Consider the following 20526-nt stretch of genomic DNA (forward strand, 5'->3'; position numbering starts at 1 on the left):
GACTGGATTAAATTGTGTTATTTGAGTAATAATAAGCCTAAACTTGTAAAATAAAAGGATAGAACTTGTCAAAACATACTTTTGCATCCAAAATATAATTCAAAACACATCTAAATTGTGTTATTTGAGTGGAAAGAAACCTAAACTTGGAAAAATCTCTCTCTCTCTCTCTCTCTCTCTCTCTCTCTCTCTGTGTGTGCGTGTGTGGATGTGTGTGTGTGTGTGTGTGTGGGTGTGTGTGTATGTGTGTGTGTGTCTGTGCAAGTGTGTAAGTGTGTGTGTGTGTCCAAAATGTAATAAAAAACACGTTCAAATCGTGTTATTTGAGTAAATATTAGAATAAACTTGTGAAATAAACAGATAAAAGTTGAGAACACACACTTTGTGTGTCGAAAATATACCTAAAACTCTTTCCTGAATAGTATAAATAGTGTTATTTAGGTAAAAATAGGTATAAAATTTTAAAATAATAAGTTAAAAAGTTTAGAAAATGTCTTTTTGTGAGTCCGAAATTTAATAAAAAATGTTGCCTGAATAGTATAAAAAGTGTTATTTTGATAAAAAATTAACATAAAGTTGTAAAATAATAAGTTAAAAGTTGAAAAAATGTCTTTGTGAATCCAAAATTTAATAAAAAATGTTGCCTGAATAGTATAAATAGTGGTATTTTGATAAAAAATTAACATAAAATTTTAAAATAATAAATTAAAAGTTGAAAAAATGTCTTTTTGTGAGTCCAAAATTTAATAAAAAATGTTGCCTGAACAGCTGAAATTGTGTTATTTGAGTAATAATAAGCCTAATAAACAGATAGAATTTGAGAACACACACTTAGTGTGTCGAAAATGTAACTAAAAGTCTTTCCTGAATAGTACAAATAGTGTTATTTTTGTAAAAAATTAACATAAAATTGTAAAATAATAAGTTAAAAGTTGACTAAGCGCACTTTATGTATCGAAAATGTAACTAAAAATGTTGCCTGAATAGTATAAATAGTGGTATTTTGGTAAAAAATTAACATAAAATTGTAAAATAATAAATTAAAAGTTGAAAAAATGTCTTTGCGAGTCCAAAATTTAATAAAAAATGTTGCCTGAATAGTACAAATAGTGTTATTTTTGTAAAAATAAGGATAAGCTGTGAAAATGTTTGACATAAAGTCAAAGTTTGGTAAAAAATAAACTCAAAATTAAGTTAAATAGCACACAGTAACATACATTTACTACCTAAATCAATAATCAAAGGGTCCTAGGTTCGTTACCCCGTGATAAAAGCAAATGGTGAAAACTGTAGGCCCCGTCCCTAATAGCTCTCCCTTCTTCATAGTACAGATAAAAAAAACCTGCGCTAAAGCGTCCTGTGCCTTGAAGGCAAACCTGAGCGGAATATTAATTGGCGGCGGAAACCGGTTCTACAAGCGACGCATAGCTTAAGAGATTTGACCCTTGCTGCTTATTTCCAGACATCCTTTGTTGTCTGGTTGAATCCCTCCCCTGCCCTACGGCATTGCATAGCTTTCCCCTGTTCTTGCGTACTGGTTAACCTTGAAAAAACCGGTTCTGAAAATCTACCGACGCGTTCTCTGATTGGTCAATCAGGATCTTCCTTTGTTCTGACGTTGTGACGTCATTTGACCTTGAACGCACTTCCCCCAAATTCCTTTCTCCTCTACCTGCGCGGAATATTAATTCATTCTCTCTGTCTACCTTCACAGCCGAGTCGAGATTCGGAGACAGTATTCTGTCTGGCGTGTGAAACCACCGTCTTTCATAATATAATGCAATTATTACATAGTACTAATTAATAATATTACATATCGCGGGTTCGAGTACCGGGACCGTCTTCTTTCGTACCATTACCACCGTTCATAGCTGTTCATAAACCATAGAAAACTTATTTTCAATATTATAAACATTAATATTATCGATTTATACATTACATACTTTGCAGTAATGAATATAAAACCATATGCATAGCGTTTAGTACCTCTAATTACCTTCTATATACATATTTTTCATAAAATAAATAAATATATATTCATAAAAGTTATAAACATGCAAATACATAAATGTAAAGTACTCTAAATACTTGCAAATGAATTCTAAGTACATGCAAATTAATTAAAACCCGTGCAAATTAGTTATAAGTACGTGCAAATGAATTAAAACCCGTGCACTAATTGCCACTATCTCAGTCAACAACTACTTAGATGTTTACGTATCTCACTCGCGATTTCAAAGAGAGAAACCTGAGTTGAGTTGCACGTAAAGTATATATCACTTTTTCGGTCACTAACCGACTATTATGTTCAATGGTGTCTCTGATATTTGTATAAAAATGTATACCTAGTATTTTTACTTTCTGTGCTACACGACACTAGTGTTATTACTAAACAAATTGTTGACTCCCAAGGGTAACAAAAGCGTTTTGTTTAAATTTAGCTTTGCACCCGAGACATTTTCGAAATATTTCAAGTACTTTTGTGCATTCTTTAAATCCCTTTCGCTATTTAACAATAAGGTAATGTCATCCATATAACTACTAACCTGAATCGTTTTTGACATGACAGAAATGCCTTCATTTATTTCTTGTAATTTTTTAAGTAAGTGTTAATACATATAATGCACTACTGAGTGGACTTCCTTGTAAAACACCTCGTTTTATTTGAAATGTTTTCGTAAAACACCCATTAAGTTTTAGTTTTAACTTAGTGTCTCCGTACAAAATTTGTATCCATTTTATAAAGGTATGTCCGAAACCAAAAGCCTTTAAAACACTGTACATGTATTTATGACTAACTTTATCATATGCCTGTGAGAAATTCACTGATAAAATTGCTTTGTTGGCTTGCTGGTTTTGTGTTGTAATAATTACATCTCGTATAGTTTGTAATAAATGATGAATTGTTCTTTGGGGGTTACATGCATATTGGGTGTCCCCTATTAGTTTATGCATGTAAGTAATTAGGCGGATGTTTATGCATCTGCTGATAATCTTAATATTGCTTCTTAGAATTGTAATCGGGCGGTAATCAGTAACCACTTTAGGTATTTTTTTTGGAACGAAAACCACTATTCCTGTTCGACTTGAGGACCCTAATTTCGGACTCTGTAACACATCATTGTCCCATTGGGTGAAAACTTCCCCAAAGAGATTCCAAAAGGTTTGATAAAAGTCCGAGGGCAGGCCATCCTCTGCCGTTGATTTATTTCTGGCCGCTTTGAAAACTGCATTTTTTATTTCAGTGTTCGTAAAGGGTTTACTAATTTCCGTTTGCTCTTCTTCAGTTAGTCTTTCTGTTACTTGGTTCGTAAAGTCCCAATCGGATTCTAAGGGATTATGAGCTTGACCTATTAATTTTAAATAATATTGAAAGAATGTACTCTGAATTACTCTGGGATTAGTTGTAATCTCTCCTGTGTCATCTGTTATCTCTGTTATTAGGCGACTTTTAACTTGTCTATGCTCTTGTAAAATATGATATAAATTTGCCTCTTCATCATTATCCAAAGGTAACTTTTTACTTTTAATTTTTACGATATTTCTTTTTTTTCGATGTAGAGAGAGACATTTTGATTTCATCTCGTTAATGTAAGGCATATTTACATTACCTTGTAATGCTAGATTTTGTAAATCGTGTAACACTGCATAATAGAAATTATACATGTTGTTAAAATCTCTACTTTTTTCTATACTATACATTTTACTAATATAACGAAATTTTGGTTTTACAATAAATTCCCAACAGTCTGTTAGGGTCTTACTGGGTGATCTACGCTTAACTAGCTCTAGCCAAGTGTCTTTTATTAACAGTTCATAATTTTTATCCGCCAATACTGAACAATTTAGCATCCAGTATCCTCTTCCCATACATGATTTGTTTTGTTCCAATAGTATTTTTAAAATTAAGGCACTATGATCACTGAAGCAAACGGGAAACACTTACACTATGTACATTTTCTATATAACCCTTTGCTAAATAAAATCGGTCAATGCGTGAAGAACTTTGAGTTGTAAAATGTGTAAATCCTGCTTGGTCTCTATGTTTACAACTCCATGCATCTTGTAACTGCAAACCTTTTGTTAATTCATAGAGTGCCCGAGAAAAATTATAACCAGGTTGTTAATCTGACCTATCTAGGACGGAATTGAAGTCACCTGCCACTAACGCATTTAATGTATGCGATGTTAATTCTGGACTTAGGATTGTAGAAAAAAAATTCTCGTTCATGCTTATTATGACTTCCTGAAGGCGCGTATACATTGCATAAAAACAAAGGACCTAATTCCGCACTTATTAGTCTTCCTGATGGGTGGAGGGTAACATTATGTAAATCAATTCTTTGATGCACCGCTATTGCTGTGCCTTGATGTGTAGCAGTAAAATTATTATGAACATTGTACCTTGCCAAAGATGAAAAATTGTCAATGCCTACCTCTTGTAGGAAGGCTATATCAATGTCCGACTGTGTCAAAAAATCATTTAACGCCATTAGTTTATTCTGACTTTGTAATTTGTTAAGGTTAATCGTTGCTAATGTGAATATGCACATTATGGATGTAAGGATCTGATTTAAGCAATGCATTAATAATTGTTAGTACTTTACGCTTTGTAATTGTTCAACTTTTGACGCTGGGCAGAATCACTCATATCTCTTCGTCACTACCTGAATCAAGAACTGTACGCATTACTGTATCACTTGGTTTATCTGTCCCTGCCCCTGTTAGTTCTAAACTTTTTCCTCCTTTTCCTAAAAAGGGGGTAGGTTTTCCACTCTTGGACTTAAGCTGTACTTCTACTGCTGTACTTACCACGTCATCCTTTTTTTGTTTCTTCGGACGTAAGGTCATATGGTCTGTTGCATTTTTCCTCGCTTTCCTGGCGGATCGTGAGCGGGTTTTTTTGGGGGGTAGGTTCTGGAAATTCTGCTTCTGCGAACATCGAACTTGTAGGGATTTGGGGATCTTGGTTCGGGAATTCGAATAGAGTAATTGGAACTATAGATTCATTCCCACTTTCACTTTCACTTGCACTTTCGTGCACACTTTCCTTGTTGCCGTCACTTGCATTATCTTCTTGCTGATTTAACTGTGGAGGTTTGGGAATCGTAGTACTTGCCTTTGGTTCGTTGTCTTCAGTGACTACCATCTGCTCCTGTTGTTCCTTGTGGTCCTCTGGAGTGGCCTGTCGATAATCCGGTACTGGTAAAATGGTTCTTGTATGCTGGTCTCTAACAATTGATTCCGTATGAGGGTGTGAAGAACTTGGGAGTGTATTTTCCACGCCTGCAGCATATCCTGTAGTACGTGTCGACCTTGCCACCCTATGCTGACACTGATGCTTTAAGTGGTCCTCTCCACCAAATCTAAAACAGAGTTTGGGTTGCCCTTCATACGTAGTCCAATAACGCTCTTCATTTAACATAATATAAGAAGGCACCGGTTTTTGTAGAATAATACGCACTATCTACCTGCCTGTTCTAACTGTATAGGGGAGGGAGGTGGAATACACTTCATCTCGTACTGTTTGTACTATTCCGTATTTAGACATTTCAGTTGTTATAGCACTTTCTGGTAATTCCATGGAAACTAGATGAATACGAACGTTTGTAACAGGTTGGTCTGCTCTGTGAACTGGAATTTCATATTCTCCCGTGTCGTCTGAGAATACGAAAGTTCCCGTACTACGTGCTATTACTTCCTTGCAAAATTGCTCGGTGCTTACTTTAACAAACACTTGGTGTTTTACGAAATCTACTTCAATACTCAAAACATCCGCAACGCGCAATTTCACATCTCTCAGCCATTCGTGAATGGTGAGCGTGGTCGGCCTTTGCTGCACTCTTGCAAAGGAAAATTGCAAAGTGTTTACCCTTTTGACCGGCATGTCTGAGAAATTACATACGTTCACTTAACTCCACTGCTACAGAGCTGCTCGCTCTCCTGTTAATATAATATTCACCTGTCTGTAGAAACTAAATTCCGCGTGTTGATTCAACTCTACTTGACGAATGTTCGGGGAGCGCTAGCTAGACACGTCTGCTCTCTACCTTGCCTCGTCGCGGAATGTCTCGCCATCGGGAGGCTCAGAAATACTTGGAGAATTAATGTAATATGTAGTACTTCAAGTTTACCCGTTTCTTCCCTCAACCAAAACATTAAAAATCACAGGTGTACATACTGTGCAAAGATATAACATCAGAGCGGAATCAGTGTTCCCATACAGTGGCGCAACCACAGGTGTGCATAGCCATTCAACCTTGGACGGAAACCAATTCTAGAGGGGGAAGGGGGGCAAACAATGAAGTAAAGAAAAGCAAGGAGTAGGTAGTAAATATTCATTTGAAAACAAGTCCAACTTGGACCCTTCAAAAGCCTATCATTTTAGTGCACGAACTCACTATTTCTCTACGTTTCGCGGCTGTTTCATTGCAGTGACGAACTAAAAGAGCGACAAAAAGGCTCTGAAAAGTGAGTGTCAAAAACGTACTTTCAGGTACACATGTTCCAGCGTTGTAACTTTCTAAACATGTCAATGTTTCTATATCGTGAGCTTTGAAAACCTAATGTTGTTTTTCTCATGTTTCCATATCGTGACCTTTGTAAACCTAATGTTCGCACCTCTCATTTCGGAACATTAAGGTTTCCGCTCCAGTATTGTAACTTTCTAAAAACGCATGTATCGTCCATGTTTATATGTCGTGAGCTTTGTAAACCTAAAATGTCGCGAGAGAGTTTTTGTTTTTGCTTGCTTTCTTCATGTTTTTCCATATCGTGTGACCTTTGTAAACCTCTAATGTTCGCACCTCTTATTTCGGAACATTTAAAGATTTCTATATCGTGAGCTTTGTAAACCTAAAAGGTTGCGAGAGAGTTTTTGTTTTTGCTTTTTCCTCATGTGTTTCCATATCGTGTAACTTTTTGTAAACCTCTAATGTTCACACCTCTTATTTTCGGAACATTTAAAGGTTTCCATATCGTGATCTTTGTAAACTTAATGTTCCCCCCCAACCTCTCATTTTCTGTATTGCGAGTTGTAAACCAATGTGCTTTTTTTTTCAAGCAAACAACAATATTTTTTTTTTGTATTCCCTGGCCCCAAACCCTTTTTTGGCCCACCTGTTGACAGAGAGGCTGCTGGACTTGGAAAATTTTCGATTGATGAAAATTTGGTTCTATGATGAGACCTATACTAATTTTTTTAGTATGGGAGGACAGAGGATACCGAGACTCGACCAACACACTAAACCCCCGACCTCTCTACGGCTACATGTTCGAAAGTTACGAGTGACAAAGTTTTGGGAGGGTGTGAAAACACCACTTACCCTTGAACTCAGGACCACTAAACTTTGGCATACATACTCTACATCCTCAAAATCGACAAGGGGTGGTGTTTGGGGAGATTTTTCGATTTATTTTTCCTCTATCTCTCACCGTTTTCGAGATATTTGCAATTTTTAACGCTGGACTTGGAAAATTTTCGACAGAGGGGGTCAACCATGAAAACCGATCTTTTTTTTTGTTAGGAGCCGATGCTAACCCATGTCTCTACGATGATCCTATCGAGCGTTCAAAAAAAAATTCGGCAATTGGCCCACTCTTTTAACTTTTAGGACCTCCAAATTTCGTACCCGTACTTTTCATCACCAAAATCGACAAGGTTGTCAACGGGGGAGATTTTTCGATTTATTTTTTCGCTATCTCTTACCTTTTTCGAGATATTTGCAATTTTTAACGCTGGACTTGTAAAATTTTCAGAGATGCGACCCACATCAATTTTGGCATGAGAGGACAGCTAATGCTTGTCTCTAACATCATTCCTTGGACGATGAAAAAAATGTATTTTTGACAATTGACCCACCCTTGAACTACAAATTTCGTACCCGCATCACCAAAATCGACAGGGGGGGGGGTCGACCCTATCTTCTGCACAACTCTGATGTGTACGTTCTGTTTCGCCAAGAGTCGAGAACCTTCCACAGCTGTTTGCATCAGATATTACATTGCAAGATCGAGTTAGCTGTGTATATAAAGTCTAGTCTCAGACATGGACACGAATATAACGCCATGATAATTAGCTGGTGTCCTAAATTATTGCATAACTTAAAAATATTTATTGCACTGTGCTTTCTAGCGAAGGTATTATTGTAAACGATGTTGTTTGTGAATGTGGAAAGCGAAAAGCTCAGTCCCCGGCCTCTCAGGGATAAAAATTTCATTACGGACAGCAACCAACAGATATTCTGCGTGCACGTCACAAAAGCATTGTCATATGGACTGACGATAATTTCTTTTGAAAAAAACAGACCTGTGCTGTCTTGCAATTAAAGAAAAAAGTTTTTTCTGTCTTCGCTTGTTTCAATGTCAGCGAGCGTGATATGAAACATGCATGCGAAGAAGGGAGGGAGACCATAACAAATAATTCACACTTCGATTTCAATACTTTCGCTAGTCACGATTCACCTCTTATCTAGAAGAACACTGGACGCTAATTTTTGAAGATGGCTAAAAGTGAGGGAAGGAGAGAAAATGTTACCTTTTACCTTTTTGCCTGTGTGTGACGAAAATAGTTTTACATGTATATGGCTGTATCTTGATCTGCTTGAATCATCATCACGTCTGTGAGTTTTCAGTATTGCTGAATATATTTACATATCACCCAACGGTTATGAATTGCGTAGAAGTTGGCTTTGTTAACGGTCCAGTGGCGAAGTTGGAAACAGAGAGCGGTCACATCAGACAGGTGCTCCTGGTATCTAAAGAAATGTCCCTCTTACAGAAAAAAACATGGAGTGTTAGAAAGGAAAGATGTTATACCCGAATGAACGGGGAGTCTCGAGCATCTTCCAATTCTCATCTTCGCGTTCAGCTAACGAGAAAAAAAACTTTACATATAGGGACGCAAGAGCTGCTGTACGGTATTGTCCATGGATGTTAAAACTTTTGGGTTTTTCTGAATAGATGGACATATCAGTGTTGCAATCTCCAGATGGGACCGTGTAACGAACCCTCCTCGTCACAATTTGTACGAGTCGCACCTCTATTTTTGTGACCTTTCTGATAAAAATATGTAATAAGAAATGTATCAATTTAAAAACAGGTTACACCTCTAATTTGGTAAACTTACTTAATTTTTAATGTAAGAAGATACTTTTAATAGTTTATATTTCTTCCACTTGCTTACGCTAGCGTCGCCGACCCAATATAAAGGCGAGAGCGGGGCTAGCATCTCAGTTTTGACTCCGTCTGCGGACGAGAGAAATAGGGCTCTGCCTACGGGCAAGAGGTAAACTCCTCCTAACAGGAGAGAGAAAAAGATATCCCACTTCACCTTCTGGTGAGAGAAATTTACTCCACTTTAGTGTGAGAGGACCCACTCCGGTTTCGAGTGAGAGAAACCCACTCCGCTTTCGGGCGAGAGATATTTAGGTATCCAGACCTTTTTCTTTCATAAAACACCGTCATCTCGACGTTGGGGATGGTAACAGCGAAACCCCGTCTCCTCGATGCTGGGAAATTCGCTTCTTAGAATATATTCCTTAGTTTTTGGCCTGTTACTCCTACATGTAAACAAAAAGCCGTTTCCAAGGTTACACTAATCTCTCTCTTTTAGATGCTTTGTTTATAAACCCTTTGTGATTGTTTTTCCTACAAAAGTACTAGGTATCATATACGAAGTTGTATGGGTTTACCTGTTCCCTTTTCTTTAAGGGTTAAAAGTTTTATAGGTCAACTACAAAAGGCCGTAACTATATAGAAAGGTCCAAATATGAATATATATCTGTATCTGTGAAACTATAAGTTGGATGTATAAAACTACTGTAAAAGGGTCGAAGTTCCTTTCTTGCTTAAGTTTGTGATGAAATAAACCTTTATATGTTTCAGTTAATTTTGAGTTGTCAATTAACTTAACTGGTCAACTACGTCATAGCCCTCTAAGTGCAACATACACCCGAACCCTGAGTGTAAATAGAGTCTCATGCCACCGCTGGAGAAAAAGGTTAGCATTATGGGTAGACTTGTAACACTTAGCTAACTAAGCTATTGGTCATCTTTCCTCCTCGGAAGGACGTTTCAACTGGAACTTATTTTTTTTTTGGACAAGTTGGATCAGATCAATGCATGGACTAAAACTTTTGTTCACATCAAAATAAAACAAAGGATTTTACTCCACTGCTTATTTGTTCAATATTTTTATTATTGTAAAGAATGGGGTGCCGTGTCTCATTGTATAGTCTTCCAACAGCACACCTCGGGGCGTAAATTTCTGCTTCTACATGTATGCAAAATACACTTAACTTCTGTTGTGAAGCGAATGGAGAGTTTGTTTTGCTGCTGTGATTAAATACTAAACTAAAATCTCATTACATAACTTTTGAAGTATATTTGTTAATACGATCTATATTATATCATCGCTATAGGTTCTAGGTATGGATGCAGACTAAGTTTTGTGTGTGAACACAATTGATAATGGAAAAATGCTCTTCACCACGATTGCATAGTGGTAATGTTCGTCTTGCCTTGTTCCCATCGATAACAAAGAAAGAAAGAAAGAAAAAAAACACTGTCCCCTATTAAGGAATACTTCTTGAAATTATTCAACCACTCTTCTTTCTCTTCCTATCTTCGTAACCAAAAAAAATGTGTGTGTTGACATGGGAAACATGAAATAAAAATGCATGATCAATAGTTAAGGTCAAAAGCTGGACTGACTTAATTCCTTCCGTTCCTATTGGAACATAGGGCATCCACGAAGTGTCTCCATCTCACTCTGTTGCATGCGATCTTCTTAATTTCTTTCCAACTTTTCCCCTGTTGTTTTCCTTCTTCTTCAACAGTACGTCTCCATGGGCTTTTGGGTCTTCCCCTTTTTCTAGCACCTTGAGGGTTCCAGTAAAGTGCTTGCTTTTCAATTGTGTTGTCTGCTTTCCTTAGTGTGTGTCCTATCCAGTTCCATTTTCTTCTTTTAATTTGGTTTTTAATCTGGTCTTTTGATGCTCGTATCCAAAGTTCTTGATTTGTGATTACTTCTGGGCAATGTACATTTAATATTCTCCTGAGACATCTGTTAATGAAAACTTGTAATCTATTTGTGATTTCAGTTGTGACTTTCCAGGATTCCGCTCCATACAGCAATACTGATTTAACATTGCTTCTAAAAATCTTTAAGTTTGTTTCTGTAGTTATAATCCTACTTTTTCATATTGTGTAGAGTTGTACAAAGGCCCCATTTGCTTTCTTGATGCGTTGTTTTACATCATGTTCTGCTCCTCCATTTCTTGCAACTACGCTTCCTAAGTAGGTAAAATTGTCTACATCTTCTAATATTTCATTTTCTAATTGAATATAATCTTGAATTCTTGCATTTATTCGCATTGTTTTAGTCTTTGATTTATTTAATGTCAGTCCGATTTTTTTAGCTTCTACAACCAGATCTTCCAATTTAGTTTTTGCATCTCTATAAGATTCTGACAACAGACACACATCATCGGCAAAATCTAAATCTTCTAAATCTTGACAGAACGAGAGAAATAGAGAGTGAGGCTGAAGAAACTGAAGAAAATGAAGAGCGTACAGAGATGAGAATTTCAGACCTTTCTCCTTCAATTCAGGAAATCAAACTAGCACTTAAGCAACAAAAGAATGGGAAAGCAGCTGGAATAGACCAAATTCCACCAGAGATTTTGAAGGTAAATGTGAACTTGATGGCAGAAATATTATATGAAGTGTTGGCGGCAGTTTGGGAAAAAGAGAAAATGCCAGAAGATTGGAAAAGTGGTCTTATAATAAAAATTCCAAAAAAAAAGGCGATATGACAAATTGTAATAACTGGAGAGGAATCACGCTGTTATCGGTCCCAAGTAAAATACTAACTAGGGTTATATTAAATCGCATTCAAGATAAAGTGGAAGCCAAGATTAGGAGAGAGCAAGCAGGATTTCGTTCTAGTAGATCCTGCACAGATCAAATCTGTACATTAAGGATTATCATTGAGCAATACATAGAATGGAATACTAGATTGTATACCATCTTTGTAGATTTTGAGAAAGCCTTTGATTCTATAACAAGGGAAAAAATGTGGCAAATATTACAGAAGTTTGGAATACCACTTAAGATAATAAGGATAATTCAGGAGTCATACCGACAATACAAGAGTCAAGTTATTCATGAAGGAGATGTTACAGAACCCTTTGAAACAGAATCTGGAGTGAGGCAGGGATGTATTCTGTCGCCTCTTATTTTTCTTCTCGTAATAGATACAGTAATGAGGGAAACCGTAAAGGGAAAAAGAAGAGGAATGCAATGGGGCCTTATGGATAGATTAGAAGATTTACATCAAAAGCTGGGCAGAAAGAATAAACAGTGAGGGTGATACACGCAAGCTTCCAGCTGTGTGATTTGTACAGAATTAAATACAAAATTGAGAGATGGAAGGCTTTTGTTGCTAAACCTTCGGGTTTAAGAAAGGCAAGAGAATTAGTTGGTTAATACGGAGCTAATTAGGAACTGGCATCCTCGAAGCTTCATGCTGCAAGCCTCGCTTTTTACAAGTTTATTTCCGACATGATCCTCGCTCTTGTTATGCTTTTGTTTACAGATAACATCAAAAGCCGTGACATGCGATTTCTGGCTCTTCTTTTCACAACACAAATACTCATGTTTCTTTTTTTTATATCGCAACGATGAAGATAATTAGTACTATATGGGAGGTTCGGTGAATCTCAGACTTCCAAGAAAAATAAACTCCTGTAGGATTTTCCGTGTAGCAGTGAGACACCGTAAATTGAACTGCACATAACTTAGATTTTATTGAAAAGTATTCAGAAGCAATGTTGGAAGCAGTTTGAAGACTGAAACGGCTATGCAAGGACACTTATTATATTGTTAATATTTTAGTATAATGTTTTCAGAATTGCTTTTCGATAATGTTCGGTACTTAATTTAATCAATTGTTAGACAAAACACACATTATAATTCAAGGACGGAAAATATGAACAGCGAATGAATGCTTTAGAGTAGATGTGATATTTAAAGGAGGTGGCTCTTCCATGATAATTTTTGCTTTCTGAATTTAAAAAAAAAATCATGAATATTATTATCATTGAATGGTTAGTTAGGTGTTTGGTTTATGTTGTCCCTCCGAATGAAAGATGGAATATATACAAGCCTGTGCCTCCTAAGTTTATCGTGGATATGAGAATGAATCACGAAATGAAACGAACTGGAAACTTTCAATATTTTTTTTTACGACATGCTTCGCTAAGGAGGTCAAATGACAAGTTCCGTAAATGGATTGCTATCCTTTCTATAACTTGTTAATTTTATTACGAACGAAGAAAGAATGCATGGCACTTAATGCTGTAGTATTATTACATCAGATCATCTTTTTATCTTGCTCGCGTCGATTAATCTCCTTACGTTTTTTCTCTCCTTGTCGTTTTCGTCCAGAGTCGCGTCCATCTCTCCCATTATCACAATCGGGACTTCTAGATTATCAATTCTTCTTCCTCCAATTTTTATAAATGTAGTTTTTTTTTGATTATCCAGCAAATACCGGAGAAATTTCAGTAAAATATCGATCATTTAATGGATGTTGTCATCCTCGTGCGATACAATTTTCAGAAATTATGCAGAAGATAGGCTCGACCCCCCCCCCCTGTCGATTTTGGTGATGCGGGTACGAAATTTGGAGTTCAAGGGTGGGCTAATTGTCAAAAATACATTTTTTTCGTCGTCCAAGGAATGATGGTAGAGACAAGCATTAGCTGTCCTCTCATACCAAAATTGATGTGGGTCGCATCTCTGAAAATTTTACAAGTCCAGCGTTAAAAATTGCAAATATCTCGAAAAAGGTAAGAGATAGCGAAAAAACAAATCGAAAAATCTCCCCCGTTGACAACCTTGTCGATTTTGGTGATGAAAAGTACGGGTACGAAATTTGGAGGTCCTAAAAGTTCAAGAGTGGGCCAATTGCCGATTTTTTTTTTGAACGCTCGATAGGATCATCGTAGAGACATGTGTTAGCATCGGCTCCTAACAAAAAAAAACATCGGTTATCATGGTTGACACCCCTCTGTCGAAAATTTTCCAAGTCCAGCGTTAAAAATTGCAAATATCTCGAAAACGGTGAGAGATTGCGCGAAAATAAATCGAAAAATCTCCCCCGTTGACACCTTTGTCGATTTTGAGGATGTAGAGTATGTATGCCAAAGTTTGGTGGTCCTAAGTTCAAGGGCAAGGGGTGTTTGCACATCACCCTCCCAAAACTTTGATCACTCGTAACTTCCGATAGGATCATCGTAGAGACATGAGGTTTTTTGCCTTAGCATCGGCTCGGGGTTCTTTTTGATCTCCTAAAAAAATAAACATAGGTTATCATGGTTGACCCCCATCTGTCGAAAATTTTCAAAAAATTGCAAAAATATCTCGAAAACGATGAGAGATAGAGAAAAAATAAATCGAAAAATCTCCCCAAACACCACCCCTTGTCGATTTTGAGGATGTAGAGTATGTATGCCAAAGTTTAGTGGTCCTGAGTTCAAGGGTAAGTGGTGTTTTCACACCCTCCCAAAACTTTGTCACTCGTAACTTTCGAACATGTAGCCGTAGAGAGGTCGGGGGTTTAGTGTGTTGGTCGAGTCTCGGTATCCTCTGTCCTCCCATACTAAAAAAATTAGTATAGGTCATCATAGAACCAAATTTTCATCAATCGAAAATTTTCCAAGTCCAGCAGCCTCTCTGTCAACAGGTGGGCCAAAAAAGGGTTTGGGGCCAGGGAATACAAAAAAAAAAATATTGTTGTTTGATTGAAAAAAAAAGCACATTGGTTTACAACTCGCAATACAGAAAATGAGAGGTTGGAGGGGAACATTAGGTTTACAAAGATCACGATATGGAAACCTTTAAATGTTCCGTAAGTAAGAGGTGTGAACATTAGAGGTTTACAAAAGGTCACACGATATGGAAACACATGAGGAAAAAGCAAAAGCAAAAACTCTCTCGCAACCTTTTAGGTTTACAAAGCTCACGATATAGAAACCTTTAAATGTTCCGAAATAAGAGGTGCGAACATTAGAGGTTTACAAAGGTCACACGATATGGAAAAACATGAAGAAAGCAAGCAAAAACAAAAACTCTCTCGCAACATTTTAGGTTTACAAAACTCACGATAAATAAACATGGGCGATACATGCGTTTTTAGAAAGTTACAATACTGGAGCGGAAACCTTAATGTTCCGAAATGAGAGGTGCGATATGGAAACATGAGAAAAATAAGATTTGGTTTACAAAGCTCACGATATAGAAACATTGACATGTTTTGAAAGTTACAACGCAGGAACATGTGTACCTGAAAGTACGTTTTTGACACTCACTTTTCATAACCTTTTTGTCGCTCTTTTAGTTCGTCACTGCAATGAAACAGCCGCGAAACGTAGAGAAATAGTGAGTTCGTGCACTAAAATGATAGGTTTTTTGAGGGGTCCAAGTTGGACTTGTTTTCAAATGAATATTTACTACAGTAACAAGACGAAATGATACTCAAGATGCAATTAGTTTTAATAATTTCTTGCATTTTCTTTCGGACTGCCAAGGCCATCTGCAGGGGGCAGAGGAGCAATTGACCTCCTCGATTTCAAATTTTATGAATATTGAAGTACGACTCGTAAAATGTTCTTGCTAGCTTCGCTCGCAATGGCTTCTTTTGTTATATCTTCAAGCTCAGAGCCGCAGCTATGGGGCGACAGGAGTCGGACCTGGGCACCGAACTATCTAAATGAAATAAAGTTGTAAAAGAGAGAATGCCATGGCCCCCGTGAAATTATTTGTGTTCAATTAAATCAATATTATTTTCAGTTATGAAAAAAATGGATCTAAAAATTTTATTGCTCGCTTCGCTCGCAAAATAGTTCTAAGCTAGTAAGACGAAATATGTACTTCTGACTGTTGCTGCTAAACAGTTGGGTTGTAAATGTATGGGCAATTATTTTGAGGAAAAGGAGCTCCCACATATGAAGGACAATTTATGTCACGTTTGCTGTTGGTTTGTTATGAAGTGGATGAATTTATTATATAATGTATTTAAATAATATATATATGTATTAAGGAAACATTCAATACGTGTACAATTTAGTAGTAACATTTTGCATGTATGTTTTCTTATTTTACGTCGCTCCATGTTGCGTGTAAAACATGTCATATGTAGAAATAGAATTATGTTAATCATTTTTATCCTTGAAAAATACATTTTGTATGCTTGTTTTCCATTAGCTAATGTGAAATTGCAAGTGTTGAAAAAATACCAGGAAAAAGTGTTAATAATAATAATAATAATAATAATAATAATAATAATAATGTTATTATTATTATTATTCCTTGGAACATTTATTCTACTGGTACTCGCCCCTCCCCAGAAAAAATTCGTGGTTGCGCCTCTGTTCCCATACGTATGTAAATTTTTGTATTGTTTTTTATTGTTTTCATTGTTTTTTACGTCAGCAGGTTAATTGCAGCTGTAAGGATAAATGGGCAGGGAATTGATGTAACGAAAGCGCTGTAGGATTCGAACATGGAATCCATACATGACTCACAGTGAACTGTTTATGTGTGTGTCTATGTGCGGGAAGTGTGTGTGTGTGTGTGTGTGTGTGTGTGTGTGTGTGTGTCGGGATGTATTTGTGTTTTTGTGTGTTTGTTATCGCAGAATTACGTAGCAGGGTAAGAAGTACATCCATTTGAGTTTTTTTCTGCTATGACGAAACCAATAATCGATAGAAATATAATGTTCGATATTTCAGAATGGAATGTCTCATGGATTCTATGAAATTTTCTACGTATATTTTTTCTGTCAATTTGTCTGTTCATGTTAACAATTGAACTTTCCTGTTTCTTTTGATTGCTCGGAAACCACTATTAATACAATAATGAAATTTCGTGGCCATACATATCTACTAATTTTTTGTATAATGGCATGTCAAATTCATAAATTAATTTCTTTAATATGGAATAAAGAAGAAATCCCTCAACAGAGGAAAGAATCCATAATTGTTCCTGTGTTTAAAAAAGGTGATAAAATGAACTGCAATAATTACCGTGGAATTTCTCTACTCTCAACAACATATAAAATATTACCTAACATTCTTTTAACAAGACTAACCCCATATGCTAATGAAATTATAGGTGATTATCAATGTGGATTTAAACGTAACAGATCAACTACAGATCAAATTTTTCACATCAGACAGACACTTGAAAAAAAGTGGGAATATAATCAAAATGTCCATCAGCTATTAATTGATTTTAAAAAAGCATATGATTCGGTCAAAAGAGATAAAAGTATGCACCAGTGAAACAGAAAGTAAAATTCGTGTTCGTATTAATATGTCTGACAAATTTACAATTCATGATGGGTTAAAACAAGGAGATGCATTATCTCCATTGCTCTTTAATTTTGCCTTAGAATATGCTGTTAGGAAGGTAAAAAAAACTAACGAAGGACTAAAGTTAAATGTTGTTAGCATATGCAGATGATGAAGACTTATTAGGGGATGATGTAAATACAATTAAGAATAATGCTAAAATTATTTTTCAAAACTGCTAAAGAGATATGTTTGGAAGTTAACAAAGAGAAAACTAAATATATGCTTACAGGCCGAAACCAAGTGTTAGGTAATAATAAAAATCTAATTATTGATAACAACTCGTTTGAACTAGTTTCCAAATTCAAATACTTAGGAGTAATATTAACAAATGAAAATTATAGTAAAGAGGAAATAAAAAGTAGGCTTAATTTAGGAAATGCATGTTACTTCTCTCTTCATAAACTTTTGTCTTCTCGTTTAATATCTAAGAAAGTAAAAGTTAAAATATACAAAACAGTAATTTTGCCTGTAGTATTATATGGGTGTGAAACTTGGTCCCTTACATTGAAATAGGAACACGAATTGAGAGTATTTGAAAATAAGATCCTTAGGAAAATATTTGGACCTAAAAGGGATGAGGAGACAGGTGAGTGGAGAAGGTTACATTATTTAGAACTACATAATTTGTATTTATGTCCAGATATTATTAGAATAATTAAATCAAGAAGACTTAGGTGGGCAAACCATGTGGCACGAATGGGAGAGGAGAGAGGAGTTACAGGATTCTTGTTGGGAAACCTGATTGTAAGAGACCTATAGGAAGGCCAAGACGAAGATGGAGGGACAATGTTGAGATGGACCTAAAGGAAATCGGTAAAGATGGAAAAGAGTATATAGATCTTGCTCAAGATAGGAGCAGATGGAAGGCCTGTGTTGCTGCAGCCATGAATCTTCGGGTTTAAGAAGGCTAGAGAGTTAGTTAGTTAGTTAGTTGGCATGTTAAAAATTTAGCTCTATGTGCCCGTCTGCCTGCTAATGGAATCAAGTTTGACAACATTCAACATTACATTGACCAATCCCAAAAATATAAAAATCAAATTGTTATTTCTGTCAAATGCCGATAAATAATAACAGAAGAAAATCTTGATTGCGATCAATAAAAAAACTGTGAATGTTAGAGAAATAGACTTGTATGTAATGAATTCAGTTCGAATTATAATGCATTTTAACAGGGGTTTTCACTTCTGCTCCCAAAATGTGTACGCGCCTTACCTCAATGATTAGATCACTAATACATATGATGTATAAAGTTGGTACCAGAAGGGTTAAAGGCGGCTGCTGATGACATCACCTCGTGATCAAGAATGAGTGGGGATCTAACTTCACACACCTATACACCTTCATGGCGTGGTGCAAAGCACATTTACTTTACTGCTATGTGTCTATGAAAGACTAACACAAAATTTCTTCATGTGCTCACATGCTCGTGCAAATAATGAAAATATAATATTTATGATGAATACAGATGGGGTTTTAATGTTTATAAGCTTGTGTCAATATATTCAGCGATACGATATTCCTGAGATAAAAATGGTAAGTACAGACAGGAAGAAAGCTGGATAATAGATGTTAAAAATAGGCATAGAGCAATGATTGGACTTCTTCATTTATTAATTATAATTCTGTTTCTGCTAACAATTTGCTCGATGTGCGAAAGCAATCACCAATGCTTTCATCTTGAATCCTTGTCTTACAAAGCAGCAACTTCGTTTTCAAGGTTTGCAATTTGTCTCATGGCGTTGGTCTATAAAAGTGAACTTTTTATTCTATCCCAAGAACAAAATTAAGCGAATCTAGAAGTACTTGTCATGCTGAATTCGAATATATTTGAGATATTTTACATCAGGCAGGGTTTTTGTGTGACAGACGTTTCAAGTTTTATGAAATCAGTAGTGAAAGTACGTCTATATAACAAAAAAATTTCTCATTCTGGCTTACTTAAAACGTTGAAGATAATGATTTGCGGGCATATTTTGCATGTGGGATATATTGCTTCATGGTCCAGTAGTAGTCATTGTGGAAATCTGCTGGTGGAAACTCTCGCCATGCTCAACTCAGAGAGCCCCATTATTTTCTGGGAATAAGTCTAGATCTAAGAAGTGAATTTTTAAAGACATGTTGCATCCCAGGGCTTTGTATGAATTGACAAGACCAGTCACTATATCACGATAGTTTCCTGCTTTATGATTTCCAAGAAAATTAAAACATAAAATTTTGAACGACTGCCAGGCTGCTTTTCCCGCTGGATTTAACAGTTCCTCAAAATGCTTATGAACCATAAGTGATCTTTTTTGTGGCCCTATAAAAATCCCTTCTTTCAGTTTCGCATCGCTGACGTTGGGAAATTTAGATTTCAAGTACATAAATGCAGTAAAGTTTTTATACACCGCTTTCACAAAACCTACACAGTCTTGATTTCCTGATTTCAGCATAACACAACACATCTTGAAAAGATACACTACATATGAGTTAAATACAGCTTAAAGTTTCCAATGGCAGGACGTAAAGAACGCTAAAATTCCATTTTAAAAATGGCTGTCACAGAAAAACTGTGCCTCATGGAAAAATAAATATAATTACGTATTTGAATTCAGGGAGGAAAAATATACAATTTACATTGGATATTTATTTTCGTTGTGAATAAGATCATGTTGACTAGTTCTTAATTTTATATTATCGTGTGAACAATAAGGATAAAACTCTTTGTTAAACTAGACAAAGTATGCGGTCCAATGGTATTCTAAAAATTGTGTGTGAAATTATGTAACATCTCTGGTGCACCGGTTGTATTCTCGCCTTCTGAGAACGGTCCAGGTTTCGATTCTCAGTAAGTGAAATGAAGACTAAAATTGAAAAAAGGCTGTAAGTGCCACAATAATTCAAACACCGTTTTCCACGTTAGACTGTGAAATGTGCCATGCTTTATAATGTGGTAAACGTGAAAAGTGGCTGGTAGCCCTCTAAGTAGTTCAAAGGGCGTGTAAAGAGATCACTAGTGTGAACGTTCTTACGGGCTGATGTGCGGAACGATGCGATTTCCCAACACTTTCGTTCTTGGCACTTACAACGTTTACCACTTTTAGTCCTCAAATCTTTTTCAGTAGGC

The sequence above is a fragment of the Lepisma saccharinum genome, chromosome 22 (assembly GCF_977018435.1).
Source record: "Lepisma saccharinum chromosome 22, izLepSacc3.1, whole genome shotgun sequence".
Lineage (NCBI taxonomy): Eukaryota > Metazoa > Arthropoda > Insecta > Zygentoma > Lepismatidae > Lepisma > Lepisma saccharinum.